This window comes from Toxorhynchites rutilus, chromosome 1 (genome assembly GCF_029784135.1).
Source record: "Toxorhynchites rutilus septentrionalis strain SRP chromosome 1, ASM2978413v1, whole genome shotgun sequence".
Classification (NCBI taxonomy): Eukaryota; Metazoa; Arthropoda; class Insecta; order Diptera; family Culicidae; genus Toxorhynchites; species Toxorhynchites rutilus.
In genome coordinates, this window is record NC_073744.1 from 196,376,599 (window position 1) to 196,400,040 (window position 23,442).

Below are 23,442 nucleotides of genomic sequence, written 5' to 3' on the forward strand. Positions count from 1 at the left end.
TCGCCCAGCTGCCATTATCACGGGGTACTCGGTACGGCTCCGCTATGATTGCAACGTCGCATTTTGTCTCTGTTGTCGACTGCCACAACAGTTGCTGAGCTGTGTTGCAATGGTTCAGATTGATCTGAATTATCTCCGTTACTGCGATTCTGCTAACGCCTTCTTATACGAGGGACACTTGAAGCTTCCTGTCGCATGGTCGCTGCCGTTCTCTGGTTTGCAGAGCAAGCATTTCGGTTGCTTCGTGCAGTCTCTCGCAACATGCCCTTTCTCACCGCATCTCCTGCACAGTTCAGACCTGTCGGGGCCTGTGCAGCTCCTTGCCTGATGTCCAAAGCCCATGCACTGGAAGCATCTCTCCATCCGCTTGGCCACCCGGGGCACCATCTTCAGCGAGCAAACCGACCAGCCAACTTTTATTTTGGTCGTTTCTACCATCTTATTGGCTGCGACTGTTGAGAGCCGTATCGACGCCGTCTGCGTGCCACCATACGCCTTCCTCATACGGATCGTCATTGGTGTATTGTCCAGCTTACACTGTTCTATTAACTCGCGCCTTAACTCCTCGTCTGTCGTGATTTCGTCGAGATTTCTGCATTCGACCACTGATTCCTGGGATAGAGCCCTCACCTTCGCCTCCTCACCGAGCGACTTCGCAACCAGTTCCTTGAAGGCTGAACTTTTGACCGCCGGATCCCTCTTGAGCTCGAAGAGCATCTCTCCTTTCTGGGTGCGCCTGGTTTTCACCACATTCTCTCCCAGTTCTTTCAACTCCGGATCGTCTCTCACTTTCCGCAGGAGTGATGCGTAAGTCACTCCTTCCTTCACCTCGACGATCAGAGCATCTCCCTTACTTCGCTCGCGTCTGGGCCTGGTTTTTTTTGTCTCCTGCACACCTTTCTTCTTTTCTTCTTTCTTCTTCCGTTTCTCCGTCTGTTTTTCGACAGTTCGCCATCCACTGCCTTCACCTTCCTTTTTGTTTTCCAGGTTGTCATTTTTAACCTTCTTCAGGTCTTCTTCATCCCCTGGGGTATCCCTCTTCCTTTTGTCCGATCGTGGGTTTCGTGGCGTCTTAGGCGTCTCCTGTATCTCGACGGACATCTTCTCCCTTGCTTCAGCGAGTGCTTTTTCAACAACCTCTGCTCGCGTGATCATCTCCTTCTGTTCGCGGTCAGCAGCCGTAACGGCGGATTTGATGCTTGTGACTAAATGTTTGATCTTAGTATGGACATTGTTTTTGTCCTTAATGAACTCGTAGAGCTCGTTCACTTTTTTCTTGACCTCCATCAAGCTTGACCTCCCGACCTGCAGCCCTTCTAAAGAAGTGGTGGTGTTGGCTTTATGCACTTGTATCAGGCTAGTCTCTCCTTGTTGTGGATGCTGTTGGTGTCCTATAGGATTCGCTATGGTTGTCTGGTTGCGAATTGGTGATCTCTGGAGCTTACCGCTCCTTGCGAACACGCTCGCCTCTCCCGTTGGTGTGTCTTCATTACCGTCGTTTCGTCTGTTGAATTGTTCGATGATATTCATGTCTGTTGGGTCCCAACTTCGGGCCGCTATCTCCGCTCGTTGTACATAGTCGCTATCAGTGATCCCATGGTTGTCTATGCAAGCAGTGAGGCCATGCAGGGGTTGACACGGTCCTTCATAGGGACCGTGTTCAGAGCCAGATCAGCGCAAGTCAGGAATGTGACATCTGACGCCTAGTACCTAGTGCCTGAGCCTAGACGAGCATTGAACGTACCCGAAGACTTGCCAAGTTATTACCGGGACGGGGGCAATCGCACTATTAGCCTACACGCCGTTTCAGGAAGGTGTCACCCTTCCTTACTCAGGGAACAGGATAGCATGACTGTCAGCCTTTAGCGTCGTGTTGAAATCGTTTCCGTATCGTGTCCGTTTTCTATGTCGTAGCCAGTATGTCGTAATCAGGATCTTACTGGCGTCAATCCTGATGTGCTTGGCACTCCTTTCGTGGCTCCTGTACACGGTATTTCCCCCGTGCAATCTCCAATAGGCTTTACCGCGCCCTTACTCGCGTTGTCACCCGATTAGTCGCCTCATACGACAGGGACAGGGACCAAGACCCGAAGTGCTATTCTAGGCCGGCAACTCCACGGCTAGAGTGAGAGTGAGAGTGAGAGTGAGAGTGAGAGTGAGAGTGAGAGTGAGAGTGAGAGTGAGAGTGAGAGTGAGAGTGAGAGTGAGAGTGAGAGTGAGAGTGAGAGTGAGAGTGAGAGTGAGAGTGAGAGTGAGAGTACTCTCACCCTCACTCTCACTATCACTTTCAATCTAACTCTCACTCGCAATTTCACTCTCACTTTCATTCTCATTCTCACTCTGACTTTAACTCACTCAGTCACACTCACTCTCACCAAATTCTGAAGTCATACCTGAAGTCAGTTCGAAACGCAATTTAAATGTGCCTGAACAGTTCTTGGTGGTTCGAAAATTGAGTAAACTTACTTTGTTTAAAACTTCACATGGCGTAAATAAGCATTAATAATGCGCTAATTTAATTTCAATAAAAACATCGACACAAATTTAAAAAATTATGCTATTTCATTTCATTTGGGTTCTGTTTAATTTGGTAACAGAAGTTGTTTCTCTGGCAACAGTTAATTAACTATCAAAAAAAATCTCATGAATCATGTATGTAACCTTATTTTCTTTATTTTAAGCTTTGAGATATACCAATCTAATTACTGTTCATATTAACAAAGGATGGAAAGAACGGATATGATCTAATTGCGCCTGACTTTTCAGCTAACAATATCATATATTATAGTCTATTTATGGTCTACGGAAGCTCCCAAAACTGTCGCCGAGGAAAAAAGAAGCGCTCCAACCGAAAAAAGCATAAATTGGAGCACCATAAAAAAATGTGCAAGAAGCACCCTAATGAAGACCTTAATCCGTTTCGAGCGAAAGCCTTTTCGATTGCCGTGTTCGATAATTACAGTGCCTCCCGCTAAGTGCGCAACGAAACCTTTTTCTTCCCCTAACCCGAACTTCTTACCGGGAGCAAAAAAGAAATAGAAACGGCTCTGCACTGATGATCACCGCCAAGTGAATGATAATAGGAAAGGGCAGTTCACAGTGCTAAACAGTTACCGCACAGGTGAATATGGGATTCGGAAGGTGTGTTAATTTGTTCTGGAACATTTCCTTGACTACCTCATTAGCGCGAAATGTCCAGGAAGAAAAAAGATACGGCGCACGATGGGTCTTCGGGAAGGTCAATTAAGCGTTGCGCGCTGGTTACGCAACGCTACACGCATTTTTCGGTTAATTCCCAGATCTATAGAGTATATGGTCAGGCGCCGATCGTAACACAAGGAAAGCAAGAAACTCTGCGAAAGAAAGAACGTTCAACGAAACCGTAATTGAGATCCGGGCGATAATTTCATCGCGCGGTCAGCAAGAAGTGATAGCGAAAACGAAATGATCGCGCTGAATGGTCATGCGTATCCCGAAGTAGCCGTTCACAATAACAAAAAACGATTCATTCAACTGCCCATTTACATATGATAAGCCGCTGCTGCTGCTGTCACAATTTTTCATGAATGAATATTTCGCCAACTTCGCCTGATCTAGCATATTAAACGCACTTGTGCTCGTTCGTTGATCAACTGGACGCGAGGAACGTTGCGTAATGACGTCCACTGCTGCGATAGGGTAAAGCGATCGTTTCCTGGTTTTTGGCTGCTGATTAATATTTCATAATGCGTCGAATATGATATCCATAAGCGGTGATCGAGTAGCTCTGACTTCAATGTGAGGCAGAAGAGTTGGACTCTCGTACCCTAATTAAAATTCAAGCCTAATTGGACGCATCATAATACAAGCACCGATCGGGTGGCGGACCAACGAACAAACTTACATAAGATGATCTTTGGATGACTGATTCGGAGGAAAAAAAAAACTGATAAAACGAGTCTGTTAAGCGTGCACGAGCTGCTAGTCGGAAATGCGCAGATTTGTATTACTAAATATGGTGAAAATGTTGAATTTTGAATTTTTGATAAGTTGATCATGTATCTGTTTTAATTTATTTATGATAATTGATTTGGTCTATTTTAAGCTACAAAAATATTTCAAAATGAGAAAGACTTTTGCACACAATGATGATTTGCATGATCAAGTGGTAGATCGAATGGGACTGATCACCTTGAAAATGTCGGTATAAAATCTTTGGATGACCTTAAGATCATCATGAAGCTTCTTTCCACCAGCAATTGAAACAATAAAGACTGATAAAAATATAGTCCATGGAATGTTGAATACTAATAACTCAATTCGAACGGAATAAAGTTTGGGTAGACCTGCTGAGAATCTTGGAGGCCAATGTCACATCCATTAATTTCAATGATCACTTAGGCAGATTTGCCGAGAAATTCATGGTTTTGCTGCTGAATTGTTATTTACTTATACATTTGGAATAAGTCAAAAAAATTCAGATAAAATCCGGAACCTTGGAGAAATTGATTTTTTTTTTGTAAATTTAGAGAATTTCAGAGAAAAATCAGAACATTTTCGAAAAAAAATCAGAAAAAATAAAAAAAATAAAAAAACAATTTTTTTTTTATATTTTTTTCTGGATTTTTCTTATCTTTATCTGAATTATTCAAGTTTTGTCATTATTTAAGATTCATTCAGCTTTTTTTGAACTTTCTTAGCATTTTTTGAATTCAGCGATTTTTTTTGAAATTTTCCTGTTTTTATTATTTTATTGAGTTCGTTGAGTTGTTCTCAATATTTTCTGATTTTTCCAGCATGTTTTCTGAATTTTCATAATCTTCCTAATTTTTTCTGATTTTTTCTTAATTTTTCTGAACTTGGAAAAATTTCCTATTCACCAAATTTTCTGAATTTTGTTTTTTGAATCGTTAAATTTTTTAAAATTATTTTTGATTTATTCTGAATTTATGTGATTTTTTTTAAATACAGGGTGGGCCATTTAAAGTGGAAGGATTTGTTTTTGCAATAGCAAAGTAAAGAAGTGGAATTTAAAAAAAATTTTTTTGAAATTCATTTATTTTGGTCCAAGGAGATTTGTTCTAACTACTTTTTGATTATGATATCTCGTAAATGACCGCCTCTGGCCTTGACCGCAAAATGTGCCCTTTTTTCGGCATTTTCCATCACTTTGTCCAATGTTTCGGCCGATATGGCAGCAATTTCTTGTCGGATATTGTCTTTCAGCGCAGCCAGGGTCCTTGGTTTACCAGTGTATACCTTGGATTTTAAATATCGCCATAAAAAAAAGTCAGGAGGCGTCAAATCAGGTGATCTCGGTGGCCAGTCATAATCGCCGTTTTTCGATATTAATCTTCCGGGGAACATTTCGCGCAATAATTTGGTCGTGGCAGCCGCTGTATGGCATGTAGCGCCGTCCTGTTGGAACCAGTAATTGTCCAATTCATTTTCACGAACAAATGGCAATAAAAAGATGCCTAACTCTTGCGAACGATGGCGACCTGATGTCGATGGAGTCTCTGCAACACTGGCTCGAACGGCATCAATATTCTCGTCGAAACGTCTTGGTCGTTGTCTGGACAGATGACTGGCATTACCAACACTACCAGACGATATAAATTTGGCATATAATCGACGTATAGTGTTGTCTCCAGGCGATGTTTTAACTTTATTTTTATTTTTCCACGCACGTTTAGTTAACACAATTGAGAAGTTATTTTGAATGTCCAGCTGAACAATTTCAGCGCGTTGTTTAGGTGTGTATTGTTCCATGGTTAAAATTGTACTGAAATGACGCTTCCAACGCGGTATGACATTTGTTAATCTGACATCTCTGTCAAAAGTTATGGGGTTGCCAGATGCTTCCATTTTAAATGGCCCACCCTGTATATGCCACTTTAAATTTTTGAATTTTGTTTTCAATTCAAAAAATAAAAAAAATGGAAAATGTAGAAAGTTCAAAAAATTTTGATTTCAGAATATTCTTGAAATTCTTAAATTTTTTGGAATTGAAAAAAAATATCAAAATTTTAAAAAGCATATATTTTGAAAAATTTGCAAAAAAACAGATAAATTAAGAGGAAATCAAAAATGCCTTTTTTTAAATTTTAGTTTTTCTTATTTTTTATATTTTCATTTTTGTTTTATCAGATTTTTTCCTGAATACTATAAATTTTTCTAAATTTTTGGGAATCTCCTAAATTTTCCGATTTTTTTATTTTTCTTAATTTTCTAATTTTTGTTTTGGAAAAATCCACTTTCTACTTTCCGATTTTTCAGTTTTTTTTTCTCATTTTTCTGACCTTTTCTTTGTCAGAGCTTGCGAGATTTCTAATTTATTAATTTATTTAGGATTTTTTTACTTTTACAATTTTACCGAAATTTTCTGGTTCTTGTGCCATCCTGTATTTAACATTTTTTATATTCCTAAATTCTTTGATTTTGTTTTTTTCTGAATTTTTAGTTTTATGTTTTGGAAAAATTCACTTTCTACTTTCTGAATTTTCAGATCTTTCTATTTACTGATCTTTTTTTTCAGAGCTTTCCAAATTACTAATTTATTAATGTATTTTCCTAAATTTTCTAATTTTGCTAATCTTAGCTGTTTTTCTGGATTTTCAGATTTTGTCGGAATTCATACGAATTTGTCCGAAATTTTATGATTTTACATTTCTATTTTTTTCTGAAATTCTTATTTTTGTCTATATTTATATTTGCCGATTTTTCTATTTTTCTGTATATTTTCAGAGCTTTCTAAATTTCTAATTCCCAATTTGCTTGCTTGATTTTTTTCATTTTCCGAATTTTGCAGATTTTTTCTGAATTTTTTGAATTTTTTTTTGGAAAATTTTCTGGATTTAAATTTTTTACATTTTTGTATTGGAGAAATTCACTTTTTATTCTCAGAGTTTTCAGAGCTTTTAAAATTCTCATTTCTTAATTTATTTTCCTGCATTTTAAATGTTCATATTTTTTCAGATTTTTTTTTCTGGATTTCTTTGAAAATTTTATGATTTTTCTCCCAAATATTAAGTTTTTTCCTGGATTCATTTTTACATTTTTCAAATCATCCGTATTTTTTTTTAAATTTTCACGATTTTTCAAATTTTCCATATCATAAATTTTCCAAATTTTCTCTTCTTCCAATTTTCCAAACTTTCAAATTATCATATTTACAATTTTCTCAAATTTCTATTTCCCGATTATTTTTATTTTTCAAGAATTGAACATTTTTCAAATTTTTTGTGTTTTAGAGTTGCAATTTTAGAATGTTTTGGTTTTTTTGGAATTTGTTTTCAGAATTTAAAGTTTTCTAGATTTTTAATTATTTCCCCTTCGTGTTTCCCATTATCTTTTTATAGGCTTTTCTCAGTAATTCCTCAGTGTTTTATCTATGTTTTTTCCAGTGTTTTCTCGATGTATGCTCTGTGTTCTCCTTTGTCTTATCTGTTTTTTTTTTCTCTATGTCTTATTTGTGCTCTTTATTAATGTTTTCTTTGTGATTTCTCTGCTTCCTTTGTGTTTTTATTTTAATTTTCCCTTTATTTTGTTTATATTTATATATTTTCATTTTCTGTGTTTTCTCTGTGTTTCAAATCATTAATTCCCTTCTCGAAATTTTCCTAAACCAACAATTTTCAAATTTTCAAATTATCATAATTACAATTTTCTCAAATTTCAATTTGGCGACTTTTTAAATTTTTTAAGTATTGAACATTTTTCAAATTGCAATTTTACAATTTTTTGTTTTTTGGAATTTGTTTTCAGAATTTGAATTTTCCATTTATTCTCCATATATACTCCATTTATTTCTCGGGATATTTTTCTGTGTTTTATCTGTGTTTTCTCAGGTTTTTTTTCAGTAAATTCTCTGTGTTTTTTAGTGTTTTCTTAATATTTTCTCTGTGTTCTTTTGTTACTTTTTGTGTCTCCTTCGTGTTCTCTCTATGCCTTCTAAGTTTTTACGTGTTTTCTATCTGTGATTTCCATTTCTGAATTCTCTGTTTCCTTTGCGATTTTTTTGCATTTTCTCCTTTTATGTTTTTTTTAAAATATTTTTTATTTACTGTGTTCTTTCTGTGTTTCATTCATTAATTTCTTTCTTTAAGCCTACTCCATGTTTTTTCAGTGTTATCTCTGTGTTGTCTTAGAATTTTTTTTCAAATGTATTTTCCGTGCTTATTTCCTTAGCCTTTGTTTTTCCAGTATGATGCTTCAGTAATTTTTCGGTGTTCTCTTCTGTTTTTTAAGTTTTTATTTTATGTTTTTTGTTACTTTTTATGTTTTCTCTATGCCTTATTTGTGTTTTTTCTATGGGTGTTCCTATGTGATTTCTCTGTTTCCTATTGTTTTTTTTAATTTTCCATCTGTTTTGTTTTTTAGTGTTTTTAATGTTTCTTCTGTGTTCGTCTATATTTAATATAGGAACCATTTTCGTTTTCTTTGAGTTTTTTTCTGTTTTCTCGGTGTTCCTTATTTGTTTTTCTGTGTTTTCTCTGTGTTTCATTAGTGTTTGCTTTTTCTACGTGCCTTCTCCATTATTTCTTTGTTTACCTTTGAATTTTTTTTTAGAGTGTATTTTTCGTGCATATTTCTTTAGTCTTGTTTTCCAGTATCATTTCTCAGTGAATCTCAGTGTGTTCTGTGTGTGTTCTCCGCGTTTTCTCTATTCTTTCTACATTTTCTATTTTTCCGGTTTTTTGCGTGTTTTCTCTGCGTTCTCTGTTTATGTTTAAATTAAAATGATTCAAACACAATTTTATTTTCATGTGTGTAGAAGTCGTATAAATTATTTTGGTTTTTTGTAACTATTTTTCGACCACGAAGGTGAGGTAACCCCGAGTAACGGCTAAACAGAAAGGAGGCTTACAGGTGGAACCAAGAATACGAGTAGAGATTAATAATAAAGGGACAGGAAGGGTCCAAGATTCGAGGTAGCGTTTTACAGAATTAACACCGGAGTAGGAAAATAAATAGTCAGGAACTAAAACAACTTTATAATTTTATATTATAAACACATATTATTCAGTTCAACAGAACTCATAAAGCAATTTCGCTTCCTTCTCCGGCGAAACCTTTAATTAATAACAAAGGCATTTGAAGAATTATGAATTGGTTGACCAAGAGGTGGCTCGTTTACCCTAGGAAAAGGGATGACCTCGCCACAGCTGGCGACAATGCGGAAACCCATTGCGTGTGGTGTCTCCCATCTTCGAAACGTTCGCGCGCTCGGTGATGAATAGTTTCATTCTGTGTCGAGCAGTTTCAAGGTTATAAAACGGACCGAATCTCGTTCGTTATACATGCGTTATCAGGCACCGGATGAGATATGTGCGTGTGTGTTACTTTTCTGTTTTCTAGGAACCGGTATCGACTGGAAAATTTTCACTCACTCGGAAGACGCTGTGAGCCTTTGACATTTTGGAAATTACCATTGATATTTTTTTCGGTTCGCTGGCACTTACGTCACAGCTTGAAGCGGCATTCGATCCGATTATCGGAATTCGAACCAAACAAAGCAAGCCATTGATTAGCGCAAGCGTTTGGCCCATTGCTTGTGCGCAATTATCATTATCCGGCGCCTACTGCGATTGCAAGGAACTCCTCGATGAGGCGTAAGAGTTTGGGATGGCCTTGAGACGATACACCACCTGTGCGCTTCCGTTTCTGGAGTGCACCAACAGCTGGCCGTAATAAGTTCTGGCTGTTTGATTGAACCCATTAAGAGCCCCACATGGATAATTATCGCCCTCCACTTAGCGCATTCAATTGCTCTGCTTGTGGCGGTCCTCGAAGGCTCTGACAGAGGAAAATCCTAATCTGCTAAAACAGAGACAAATACAGAAATAAAAATGAAAACAAATTTTTCATCGCAAAGAACGTGACGGAGAGTGTATCCTATGGATTTCTCGATGGCTGACTTTCGTGCATTGTCCTTCGAAACCACACAGCTGCTGTTTCCACAGGATTATCCTGACCGGGATGGATTGCGTCCCTTGGTTCTCGAATGATGTGGCCTGTGTTTTTTATGTCCCGGAGGAAGGGTTGAGTCTATTTTTTTCTCGGGATAAGCTCGACGCAAACATATGTTTCGGAAGCAATTTTCGTAATGGCGAACTACGGAAAGCTTCTCAGAGTTAATGCTCTCGAGGGAGAGAACACAAATGCTAATTTCGTAATGGGAGAAATCAGCGCAAAGAAAAAAAAACACTTAGCAATTCATTCATCATATAATTCTTCTTCTCCTGACAAAAAAATATCAAATAACAAACGATCGGAGAATGACTTTCTAAACTCGATTTTTTTTTGTCTTCTTTCGGTCGATTGATGACGTGTCATGGCAACGACAAACGTCACAAACAGCCCAAATGTCACGGATGACAGCTCCTTCAATGGCAGGGTGTCGTATTGTAATGAAAAAAAAAAGATTTTTTTCTTCGTTTCCTTGTGAAAACTCAGCTGTCATTCTGTACCCGTCTGACTCCCCCAGTGGCCGTCGGATTTAACATCAATCGCCGTTGGCCGCCGGCAACTCTCCCCCGGCACTGGTGGCGCTCGCATCCGTTTGACGCCGTTTCGACGAGTGCACCCCCTACCGGCAGTCTCGTCGTGTAAAGTCGTGTTCTTGTAAAATAATTACATAGCGGGGAGAAATTATATCTCTACCTTATAAAATAGTGCTGTGTCATGGAATGCCAGCCGTCGTCTCTTCGTCTTCGTTGTCATCCGGTTTTAGGCGAATCTGCAAGGAAAAAAAAAATAAAACACAGAATCAGACGCTGCGCGAAAATAAAATGCTACAAATTGTACACAAAATGTCAACACAGTGAAAGTGGTTTGCGTCTCACGATCGGATGCGGAGACGCGGGGGAAATTGCGTTACAGCTGCAGAGTGCGCCATTATCTTCGGCGGTGTGGACTTTGTCTTTTTGGGGAGGAGGCGAATGTGATCAAGTTCCGTGTGTCAACTACTCGTGTGAGAGCAGCAAAAACGGTAGACTAAAAATACGCTTCGTTCTGTTGATGAAAACGACGCCGCCACCACATCTCGCTGAAGTTCTCTCCTCCGGCCCAAAATCAATTGAAAATAGTTTCACTCCCAAATGTGGACGAAGAAGATTTTGAATTTTTTTTTATATAAATCGTTTATTTTTACAGGCTCAGTTACATTAGTTTAAAGGAGCCGAATTCTTAAATATATGTTTTAAAACTATACATAAATAATTTTCCTAACACTATGGTTAGTAAGGTGGAAAACCGATTACTCGCGGTTTACTCGAGTTTAGAGGGTGACATCTTTCAGGAAAGGGATGGGATATAAGGGAATTGTTACAATGTTGATGATCACACTCGATTCTTAAATCTATTCGTATATCTATTGTATATTTACATTTCAACTTATTTTACTGTTTATACCAAGGGGGCCAATTGCTCGCAATGGATGAAAAGGAGGGTATAAGGACATAGGTACAATCACACACGAAGATCTATAGCTTTAAGGAAAACATATATATGGGACATGTAATCAAGGTCTAACCGAGCCAACACATCTCTCACCGGCACATTGGGCTGTCTTCCTCGGGCCCGAAGGGAGTTTTCTAAATTCGATCTGGCGACCAGATACACCTCGCACGACCAAACAATGTGCTCGATGTCGTGATAACCTTGGCCACAAACGCAGAGATTGCTGCTGGCAAGATTGAAACGAAAAAGTAGTGCATCTAACGTACAGTGATTGGACATGAGTCGGGAGAAGGTGCGAATAAAGTCCCGACTCAAGTCCAGACTTTTGAACCACGGTTTGAGGCTAACCTTAGGGATAATCGAGTGAAACCACCGGCCCAATTCATCTTCGTTCCATTTGCGTTACCAATTAGCGATGGTATTTTTACGGACTAAAGAAAAAAATTCATTGAAGGCGATTTGACGCTGGTAAATGTCGCCTTCAATCCTAACCTACCTTTGCTAATGAGTCAGCCCTCTCATCACCCAGAATTGAGCAATGTGAAGGGACCCAGACAAAGGTAATGACATAACAGCGCCTGGATAAAGCACTCAAAATTTCTCGTATTCTCTCAAGGAAGTACGGCGAGTGCTTTTCCGGCCTCACTGAACGGATAGCTTCGACAGAGCTAAGACTATCCGTTACAATGTAATAGTGTTCAACAGGTCGTGAGGCGACGCTGTCCAGCGCCCAGTGTATTGCTGCCAATTCAGCAATAAACACTGAGCAAAGATTCTGAAGACTGTGTGAGGTGCTAAAAAATTCGTTGAACACTCCAAATCCTGTGGACTCGTTTATAGTGGACCCATCAGTAAAGTACATATTATCACAACTGATACCCCCATACTTTTCATCGAAGATCGTTGGAGCGATCCTCGATCGTTGGTAATCTGAATATCCATGGATATCTTGCTTCATGGACAGATCAAAATGCACAGAGGAATTGATGTAGTCAGGGAAACAAACACGGTTGGGAATATACGAAGAAGGATCAACCTGCATGGAGATGAATTCATGATATGGACTCATGAACCCAGATTGAAAATTTAGCTCGATCAGCTGTTCAAAATTTCCGATCACCAATGGGTTCATAACCTTACACCGGATGAAGAACCGAAGAGATAATAATTTGAAGCGATCTTTTAGTGGGAGTACGCCTGCCAAAACCTCGAGGCTCATGGTATGCGTTGAGGGCATACATCCCAACGCAATACGGAGACAAAGATACTGAATTCGCTCGAGTTTAATGAGGTGTGTTTTTGCAGCTGATTGAAAACAGAAACTGCCATACTCCATTACTGAGAGAATAGTTGTTCGATACAACATAATAAGATCTTCGGGATGGGCTCCCCACCAGGTGCCGGTAATTTTACGGAGAAAGTTTATTCTTTGTTGACATTTTTTACTCAGATACCTAATATGGGCCCCCCAAGTACATTTGGAGTCGAACCAGACCCCAAGATACTTGAATGACATAGCATGAGTGATCGGTTTACCCAAAAGTTGAAGCTTTGGTTTTGCTGGTCTATGCTTCCTAGAAAAAACCACCATCTCTGTTTTCTCCGTGGAGAATTCGATCCCTAGCCCAATGGCCCAGGTTGAAAAATTGTTCAAAGTATCTTGTAAGGGCCCTTGCAGGTCGGATTCGTTTGATCCTACGACAGACACCACTCCATCATCTGCAAGTTGTCTTAGGCTGCAATTTTGTGTAAGGCAATTGTCAATGTCGCTTACGTAGAAGTTGTACATAAGGGGGCTTAAACATGAGCCCTGGTGGAGGCCCATGTAAGAGACCCGACTTACTGCCGAATCTCCGTGAGAAAAGTTCAAATGTTTCTCACAAAGCAAGTTATATAACATATTATTCAATAGAGGCGGCAGACCCCGAGAGTGTAATTTGTCCGACAAAACCTCTATTGAAACAGAATGGAAGGCCCCCTTTATGTCCAAGAATACTGAAGCCATTTGTTTTTTTTTTCGGCGTAAGCCATTTGAATTTCTGAAGAAAGCAACGCAAGACAATCATTCGTCCCCTTGCCCCTGCGGAACCCATATTGTGTATCTGAGAGTAGGCCATTCGTTTCAACCCATCGATCAAGGCGAAACAAGATCATTTTACAAGAAAGGAGAGCAAGAGAGAATTCTACCATCGAAAACTCGGAATCAAGATCGCACCTATCTTGTGGTATATCTCGAACAATTCTTTGCACGGGAGCGAAATCGGGACAAACCTTTCGCGCAAAATTAAAAATCCATCGATGTGAATGTTCCTCGCTTTCATTCGATGAAGAGCGATTTCTCATGTTTCGAGCCACTTTCCATAATTTTTTCATTGACGTTTCTCGTGACAAACCTTCCACGAAATTTCGCCAATAAGCACGTTTTTTACCTTTGATCAAGTTTTTAAATTGATTTTCAAGGTCTAAATACGTTTGAAAATTGTCAATGGTTCCTCGTTTCCGAAAAGCTTTAAATACATTCGATTTTTCTACATAAAGCTTTGAACATTGGCTGTCCCACCATAGATTGGGAGGCCTTCGGTGAATGGTGGAACCTGGGATGGGTTTCGTTTGAGCGCGAACCGCGCTGTCATAGATCAAACGAGAAATGAAGTTATACTCCTCCCATGGAGGTAAACCATCTCTGGAATTGATGGCTAGAGTAATCGCGTCCGCATATTTTTTCCAGTCAATGTGTCTTGTGAGGTCATATGCCATGTTTATAGATTCAGAAGAATTCGACCCAATGGTGATGGAAATTTTGATTGGCAAGTGATCACTATCGTTGGGGTCCTGGATTACATTCCACTTGCAATCTAACGATAGTGAATTCGAGCAAAGCGAGAGGTCAAGAGCACTTGGGTTAGCAGGAGGTTTAGGCACACGTGTTGTTTCCCCAGTGTTCAAAACGGTCATATTGAAGCTGTTACAAAGGTCATATATCAACGATGAACGATTGTCGTCGTACTGTTCCCCCCAGGCAGTTCCGTGAGAGTTGAAGTCTCCCAAGATCAATCGTGGCTCAGGAAGGAGTGAGCACATGTCAATAAGTTGCTTGCGGCTAACTGTAGCTCTCAGAGGCAAATACAAGCTGACAATACAGAGGTCTTTGCCTCTGATGTTTGCATGACAAGCAACAGCTTCGATCCCTCCAATAGGTGGAAGGTCAATTCGAAAAAATGAGTGGCACTTATTGATCCCCAATAGCACCCCTCCGTATCTGTCATCACGGTCCAAGCGTATAATATTAAAATCGTGGAAAGAGAGATCATCTCGCGAAGAAAGCCAAGTTTCGGACAGAGCAAAAACAACACAATTGAACTTATGAAATAAAAATTTGAATGTATCCAATTTAGGGATAAGACTACGACAATTCCACTGTAAAACAGTGATATCTCCGACCTCTCTATTTGAATTAGACATCAAGAGAGATGATCATTGCAAGGAAAGATTTTGAATTGTCATCCCGATTTGGTTCCGAGCGCGCGCACGCGAGATACAATAACAGAGAGGAAGAGAGAGAGAGAGAGAGAGAGACAGTGGGGGACAACAGAAATAGAAGCAAAATAAAAACAAAGTCCGCTTCTTCGGTGAGCTGCTATGCTGATCCTGATCTCGACGAGTGATATGTCACTGCGCCGTATGCTGGGTTAATTATCGCTCTCCCGAATGATTGTAATATTTCGGATAACCTTTTGCTGCGATGTATTTTATACTTTAAAGCAGCTGCCATTTTCATGCTGAGATGCTGACGCAACATCTAGCGTTATTGTTACGGATTATTACACGAAGAAGTGGATCTTCGTTCAATTGTTTATGTGATTAAAATTTGAATTTTGAGCATTACGGTTCATTAGGGTGGCAATGGATGTATGTATCGGATGTATTGAATTTCAAAAACCGTTTATTGGCCCAAAAATCTGTGCAAAGTTTCAGCTCGATCGGACATGATTTAGGGGTGCCTCAAAGCGCTCAAAGTTTTGATTTTTTTGATCCTCGAAAATCTTCCATGTATTTTTTTTTGTACTAAATTTATTTTCAAATGGCTCAGCAACATTAAGTAACAATGAGCCGAGTTAATAAATAGGGAAAAGCCTATTTGAGTAGAACAATGCCAATGCTCTTTCTCAAAAAGGCATAAAAACCCTATTATCTGTTCGTAAAATGTTACAATATGGATAATGACAAAATTCACAATAACATAATATTATAGGCTTCTTGTTTAAGCTTCTTGTTACAGAGATGTCCATCTCCTAGGAACTAGCTATCTCCTTGGGACTGAGGAAGGGATGAAAATCTGCTCACTTTTCGAATTCTGAAGAAGAAAGTTGCAATAGAGAAAAAGAAACGCTAATAATAAAAATCAAAACAATAAAGGAAAACTAAACATATATATTCATATTTGAAAGTGTATGGATTTGAGAAAACCATAAATTAAAGAAATAGCATCAATATTACGAGTAGCCAGAAAGTCGCGAATCGGAAAATTAAGTGGCATTCCCTTATTGCGAAAATTTTCTATGAAAGATAACCTGTCATTTTGAAACTCAGAACAAAACCACACAATATGATCAATATCCTGATATCCTATACCACACACGCATAGGTTACTATCACTGATGTTAATTCGAAAAAGATGTGCATTCGAAGAATAATGGTTAGACATGAGTCTGCACACTACCCGTATAAAATCACGAGAAAAATTAAACCCTTTAAACCATGGTTTGAGAGAAACCCTAGGAATGATAGAATATAGCCATCGGCCTTTATCACTACTATTCCAACTTGACTGCCAAGATACAAGTGCCCGTTCACGAGGAAAATGAAGATATTCATCGAAAGTAAGAGGCCTATAGAATAAGTCTCCTTCCATAGCGCCCTTCTTAGCAAGAAAGTCTGCTTTCTCATTTCCTGGTATCGAACAATGAGACGGAATCCATACAAAAGTGATATTAAATAAACTAGCTATCAGAGCACTTAAAAGTTGAAGGATTTCAGATAAGATACGACGCATATCTAGTTCTCACTGAACAAAGTGCCTCTAAAGAGCTGAGACTATCAGAAAAAATGAAAAAGTGATCTGGGGTCAAGGTTTGAATATGGAGTAAGGCCATGTATATTGCAGCCAATTCTGCAACAAACACCGAACAAGGTAAACTAAGCCTACGGAAAGTGAAGAAGTTGATATTGAATATACCAAAGCCTGTGGATCCATTAAGACTAGATCCATCAGTAAAAAAAGTTTTGGTTGGGTCAATATGTTCATACCTTGACAGGAATATCGCAGGTATAACTAAATGGCGGAGATCATCTGAAATATTATGCACATAATCCTTCATTGACAGGTCAATAGTAATAGAGGAATTGAACAAAATTGAAGGAATGATCTGGGAACCAGATAAAGCAGATGGACTTTCCAAAGTCATAAATTAATGATATAGAGACATTCGCCTAGATCGGAAGCCTGAGTTCAACATTTTTTCTAAGTTTGCTATCACCTTCGGATTAAGTGTTTCACACCGTATTAAAAAACGGAATGATAACTCAAAAAACGTACGGAAAGAGGAAGTATGCCAGCTAGAATTTCTAGGCTCATTGTATGTGTTGACTGCATACAACCTAGAGCAATACTCAAACAGCGATATTGAATCCTTTCCAGATGCAAAATATGGGAACAGTCAGCGGACCTGAAGCAAAAACTACCATACTCCATAATAGATAAAATGGTTGTTTTATACAACCTAATCAAATCCTCAGGATGAGCTCCCCACCAAGTTCCTGTTTTGGATCGAAGAAAATTTATTCTTTTCTGACATTTTTGTTTCAAGTAGCCTATGTGTTTACCCCATGTTCCTTTGGAGTCAAACACAACACCTAAATACTTGAATGACATCGAGTGACGAATAGGTCTATCCAAAAGTTTAAGCTGTATTTGTGCAGGATGATGTTTTCTTGAGAATACAACCATCTCTGTCTTCTCAGTAGAAAATTCAATACCCAATCTACAGGCCCAATCAACCAGATTGTCAAGAGAATCTTGCAAAGGATTATGAAGATCGGTGTTGTCTTTGCCTATTACCGATACAACACAATCATCTGCAAACTGTCTCAAAGTACAATTTCCCGATAAACAAACATCAATATCATTTACATAGAAGTTGTAAAGAATTGGACTAAGACATGAGCCTTGAGGAAGACCCATGTAGCTAATGCGTAAAACTGACGAAGAACCTTGGGAAAAACTCATATGTTTTTCACGCATAAGGTTAAACAGAAAACTATTTAATTTCTGGGAAAACCCATTTAGACGAAGTTTTTGAAAAAGAACTTCAATGGAAACAGAATCAAACGCACCTTTGATATCTAGGAACACTGATGCCATTTGTTGCTTACTACACAAGGCAAAGTCAACCTCTGATGAAAGAAGCGCCAAGACAATCATTGGTTCCTTTGCCTCTACGAAACCCGAACTGCGAAGGCGAGAGAAGATTATTAGATTCAACCCAGCTGTCTAAACGATGGAGAATCGTTTTTTCTAGTAATTTGCGAATGTAAGATAGCATTGCAATTGGTCTATAAGAATTATAATCAGACGCAGGTTTACCAGGTTTCAGAATAGCTATAACTTTAATTTGTCGCCACTCATGCGGAACAATATTCTGCTCAAGGAAAGCATTGAACAGTTTCAACAAACGTCTCTTCGCATTATCAGGTAGATTTTTCAACAAATTAAATTTGATCCTATCTGACCCTGGAGCCGTGTTGTTGCAAGAAAGAAGGGCAAGAGAAAATTCAGTCATACTGAACGGAGGCTCAACATCATCAGATGTCTCTAAGAAGGGAGAAGGTGCGGGGGCAGAGTCTGGACATATCTTCTTGGCAAAGTCAAAAATCCACCTTTCTGAATATTCAACTTCTTCATTTGAATGAGATGAATTTCTCATTTGTCTGGCAACTCTCCAAAGAGTGCTCAAGGAAGTCTCTCGTGAAAGCCCATTTACAAAATGACGCCAATAGCCTCTCTTTTTAGCTTTAATGAAGCTTTTGAATTTACGCTCCAGATAAATGTAGTTATCATAACGTTCACGGGTGCCCAATTTTCGCCTATCCTTGAACGCATTCGATTTATCTTTATAGAGATTTGTACATTCTTGGTCCCACCATAGATTAGGAGGACGTCTACGAAACGAATTACCAGGAGAGCGCTTCGTCTGAGCATCAATAGCACTGTCAAGAATTAAACCAGTTAGAAAATTATATTCTTCCAGCGGGGGTAACTCATGAACTAATGCCACCGATTCTGAAATAATTGAAGAGAATCTCTTCCAATCAATGTTTCTAGATAAATCATGCTGAATATTTGTTGTTTCAGACGATTTTGAATTATTTGAAATGGAAATAGTGATTGGCAAATGATCACTTGTGGACCTTGGATGACATTCCAATTACAATCTAAAGAAAAAGAGGAAGAACACAGGGACAAATCTAAGCAACTAGTGCGGCCTGAAGATGGAGCAATTCTTGTTACATCACCTGTATTCAAAATTGCCATGTTGAAGTCCTCACAAAGATCATAAATCAAATTGGCCCTTCGATCATCAAAAGACTCACCCCATCCAATACCATGAGAGTTGAAATCTCCCAAAATAAGATTAGGTTGCGGTAAAAGATCAACTATATCCACAAGATTTCTATAATTAAGCATAGTTCTTGGAGGAATATAAATAGAAGCAATGCATAAATCTTTACCCTTGATACGTACCTGACACGCAAGAATTTCAATTCCTGTGACTAAAGGCAGGGGAATCCTGTAAAATGGGTAGCAATTTCTAATACCTATGAGAACTCCTCCATAGGAATCATCGCGGTCTAAACGGATAATATTGTTATGATTATGGATGTTTAACACATTGTCCGAACGAAGCCATGTCTCAGAAAGAGCAAATGCATCACAATTCAAAAAATGGAGCGTTTGCTTGAAAGAATCAAGTTTAGGAAGAATACTTCTACAATTCCACTGCAAAATAGAGGATTTTCCTGAATCATCCAATAAATTAGACATCGAAATTAATGAACGAGAGGAGGGGCCACTTTGAAGTCATTTGTTTAGCTATCTGGCTGATAGAAGGAAGCCAAGCAAAAATGATACCTTTCATTGAATCTGATATTCCGAAAAAATCAAGAATCCATTGAACAATTGATGAAAAGGAAATACCTCCTGAAAAAGATGAGGGATCAGGAACCGATTGAGAAGTAAATTGAGAATGGCTTGACAATTCAGGGAAATGAACGTCATAATTTGAAGATCTCCAACCAGGAGGGTTATTCTTGGGTGGAGCAGAATAATTAGAAGATTCTGGATTATCAGAGATCAATCCTCTTTTTTTATATGGCTTAGATGAAGAAGCAATTTTTCTCTTCCTGACTCTTCCTGTGATTACTGGATCAAATTGAGAATCCGAATCATCATCCTCTGATAAAACAGAGAAAGGATTTTCTGAAGCCTCGGGTACCTGAGGTGAAGCTGCCTTGAGCATATCAGCGAAGGATCGATTAGAACGATCCTTAAGTGATTGCTTGAGTTTCATCGAACGTAATTTGTATTTCGGACAATCCTTAATTGTATGAGGAACATCTCCACAAAAAATACATTTATCAACATCTTTGTCACAAGTGACTTCGTCATGGTCGTCTCCACATTTTGAGCATTTCGTTTTATTACAACAGAAGGTTTTAGTGTGACCTAACTGATTGCAATTTAAGCAAGTCATTATTTTAGGGATATATAACCGAACTGGAAGACGAAGTCAATAAGCACATAATTTGTAATAATAAATAAGCCAGAAGGATAATACTTTTTTTCTGTACCCTCAGATTTCAAAGAGTTCAGAGATCTCACCTCCAAAACTTTAGCATGTGGAATATTTGCATTGTGGAAGATACCCTTAGCTTTTACAAAATCTTGAAGTTGAAGAGATTTTTCCGTAACTACACCATCGATTTCAACAATGTGAGCCGGAATATAAACTCTATATTCATTAGTGAACAAAGAGTTTTTCACTATCGCGTTAGCGTCTTTGTAATTTGAGAGCACAACACGAAGTTTATCTTTATTGACTTTCGTCATTTCTAAGACCCCTGAGTAGTTAGACGTCAGGTCTTTGCAAATTTGAGATACTCTTAGAGGTTTCCCTTTCGGACGAAAGAATTACACCCAACGGTTTTTCGATGATGCCGGGGCATTCTGGTATTGTCTAATACGTGGAAGTTGAGCAGAATCAGGCAGAGATTGTGTCGAAGAGCGAAGAACAGAGTCACTATTTGGTACAGACGAAGAGTTTGACTGCGATTGTTTTTGTTTTTTTCCTGAAGAAACCGTAAAACCATCTGGAGGAAGGTCTAAGACCCTCATTTCAGCATCGGAGGGTTCATTACCCTCCATTTTCAAAAAAAAAAAAGATCCGAAAGAGTCGTAAAAATGAGAGAGAAGATTCTTTAGAACACGTAAATATTGAATGATAAAAAAAATAATAATAATAAAATGAAATATGTGTATGTATATGTATATGTATACGTATGCGTGAAAGAAAAATAAAACGAAAACTTATCTTAAATGTATCTAGATGAATGATAGAGAACTTCTAAAATCCTTGAAGCGGGTCCAATGGCAACTTCACACTCCAAAAAAAAAACACTTGAAAAATAATTCCGACTTCAAGAAAAATCCTTTCTCCTCAGTATATCGTCCCGGCTTCTTTCGAAATACCGTCAAAAATAGTCTTTAATATTACTGAAAATCACAGAGAAAAAAAAGGAACGGAAAATACGTTTTCGTATTCGTGATGATTTGAAATATACGTCACCTTATTCCCAAGGCTTGCTGCTATATGAATCTTCCAAGTAGTAAAGGAAATTTAGAAAATCAAAATTTTTTTCGATGCCAAATGACTTAAAAATGCATGAAACGTCGAGATCTTGTGTCATCCCGAAAAAAAATTTTTGGCCGAAAATCGACCTTAGGCTGAGAGGCAATGAAGGTATGGGAAAAAAATAATTATCGAATTCAAAGAACCGACCATGTACATTTTGTTCATTGGTCCAAAAAAAAAATGACCTGTGCAAAATTCCAGCTCGATCGGACATGATTTAGGGGTGCCTCAAAGCACTCAAATTTTGATTCTTTTGGCCACTCAGGCTAAGTCCCAAAAGGTCAGATCTCATCATTTTATGCGTTTTTATGTCATTTGGCATTAAAAAAAATCGATTTTCCGAATTTCCTTCACTCCCCCCTTGGAAGATTTTCGATGATCAAAAAATCAAAACTTTGAGCGCTTTGAGGCACCCCTAAATCATGTCCGATCGAGCTGGAACTTTGCACAGATGATTTTTTTGGGCCCATAAACAATATGTACATGGTCGGTTTTCGAAATTTGACATGACCATATCGTAACCAAGCAATTTTACAATGAAATGATCTGTCCAGTTACCCAGTCCAGCTGTCCAGTCCAATATTATTTTAATTTTACTACTGATCTGATTGTTTCATCGTCTACTTGAAGATTCAAATGCAGAAATTTAGGTAGTTATAGACGAATTACATGCCAACTCGCCTTAGGAGTTGGCAGAACCATCTCAGATAGTAGTGAAACGTTGGGGGTGTAAAGACATGGGTCATTTAAGTAACTTTGCATACTTCAAATATTCTAAAAACATTTAGACTACTTTTTGGAAAACGTCAAATTTTTTTTCTTAATTTTTTACAGAAATTTATGACTGGAAAACTACGATACCTACAAAATTATTGTCCAAGGATTTCGATGCCAAATGACTCCCCCCTTGGAATATTCTCTCGAGGATGAAAAAATCAAAGCTTTGAGTGCTTTGAGGCACCCCTAAGCTTTGATTTGAGTGCTTTGAGGCATCCTCATGTGCGATTGAGCTGAAACTTTGCACGGATATTTTTTTTGGACCAATAAATAAAATGTACATGGTCGGTCCTTTAAAATCGATAATTATTTTTTCCCATACCTTCATTGCCTCTCAGGCTAAGTCCAAAAAGGTCGATTTTCGGCCAAAAATTTGTTTTCGAGATGACACCAAATTTCGACATTTCATGCATTTTTAAGACATTTTGCACTTGAAAAAAAAATCGATCGTCCTACCCCCCGAATTTCCTCCCCCCTTGTAAGATTATTCAAATTTTCACAAAAAAAATACCAAAAAAAATTTTGAAAAAAATTTCGCTGACAAAAAAGTTATTTTAAAAATTAAAATTCATTTTTCTCAAAAACGTATTTCTTTAAATTCCCAAAAATATATATATGAATAGCCCTTACAATTTCCAACAAGTCGTCCATACATCGGAAGATGGGCACTTTTACAGGGAAAAAGTTTTTCGAACAACAACTTTTTCATGTTTTCTTTGAAAAAAATCTTATCCTAATTTTGTTTAAAGTCAAGATAGCGATATAGTGTATTCGACAAAATTTTAGATCTTGTTAAAATATAAACTTTTGTCGAAGACATCAACTTTCCATCTTTTATAGTTTTTGGAATATATGTCATTCTTGTATACAGACTCCTGAAAAAAATAATGTTTTGCTCGTAACATTTTTGTGTGTAAATTCTCACGTTTGACATGTTCTTGACATGTTACTAAATAGAAAAAAGTTAGCAGAGCATTTAAAATGCGATAATTTATACAAAAAAAAAAAATGTTACAAATTGAACATTAATAGCACTTTTTCAAAGAAAAACATGAAAAATTTGTTGTTCGATAAACTTTTTCCATGTAAATGTGCCCATAGTTCGATGTATGGAAAACTTGTTAGAAATTTTAATGGCTATTTATATCTATTTCTCTCAGAATTTCGAAAGCATATGTTTTCGAGAAAAATGAATTTCAATTTTCAAATTTTTTTTTTTTCAATGAAGGCGGAGGCGATCTGGCGTAGTGGTAAC

General features: G+C 38.0%; 1 protein-coding gene across 2 annotated transcripts in view; it reads right to left on the reverse strand.

The window, feature by feature from the left end:
- The window catches only part of LOC129762175 (mitochondrial cardiolipin hydrolase-like), a 332,776-nt gene that overhangs the window by 114,612 nt on the left and 194,722 nt on the right, over window positions 1-23,442 (reverse strand). For both annotated transcript variants that reach the window (XR_008740562.1, XR_008740563.1), the window contains one exon: window positions 10,645-10,720. The gene's annotated coding sequence lies outside the window, so the exon portion shown is untranslated. The remainder of the gene's footprint in view (window positions 1-10,644; window positions 10,721-23,442) is intronic.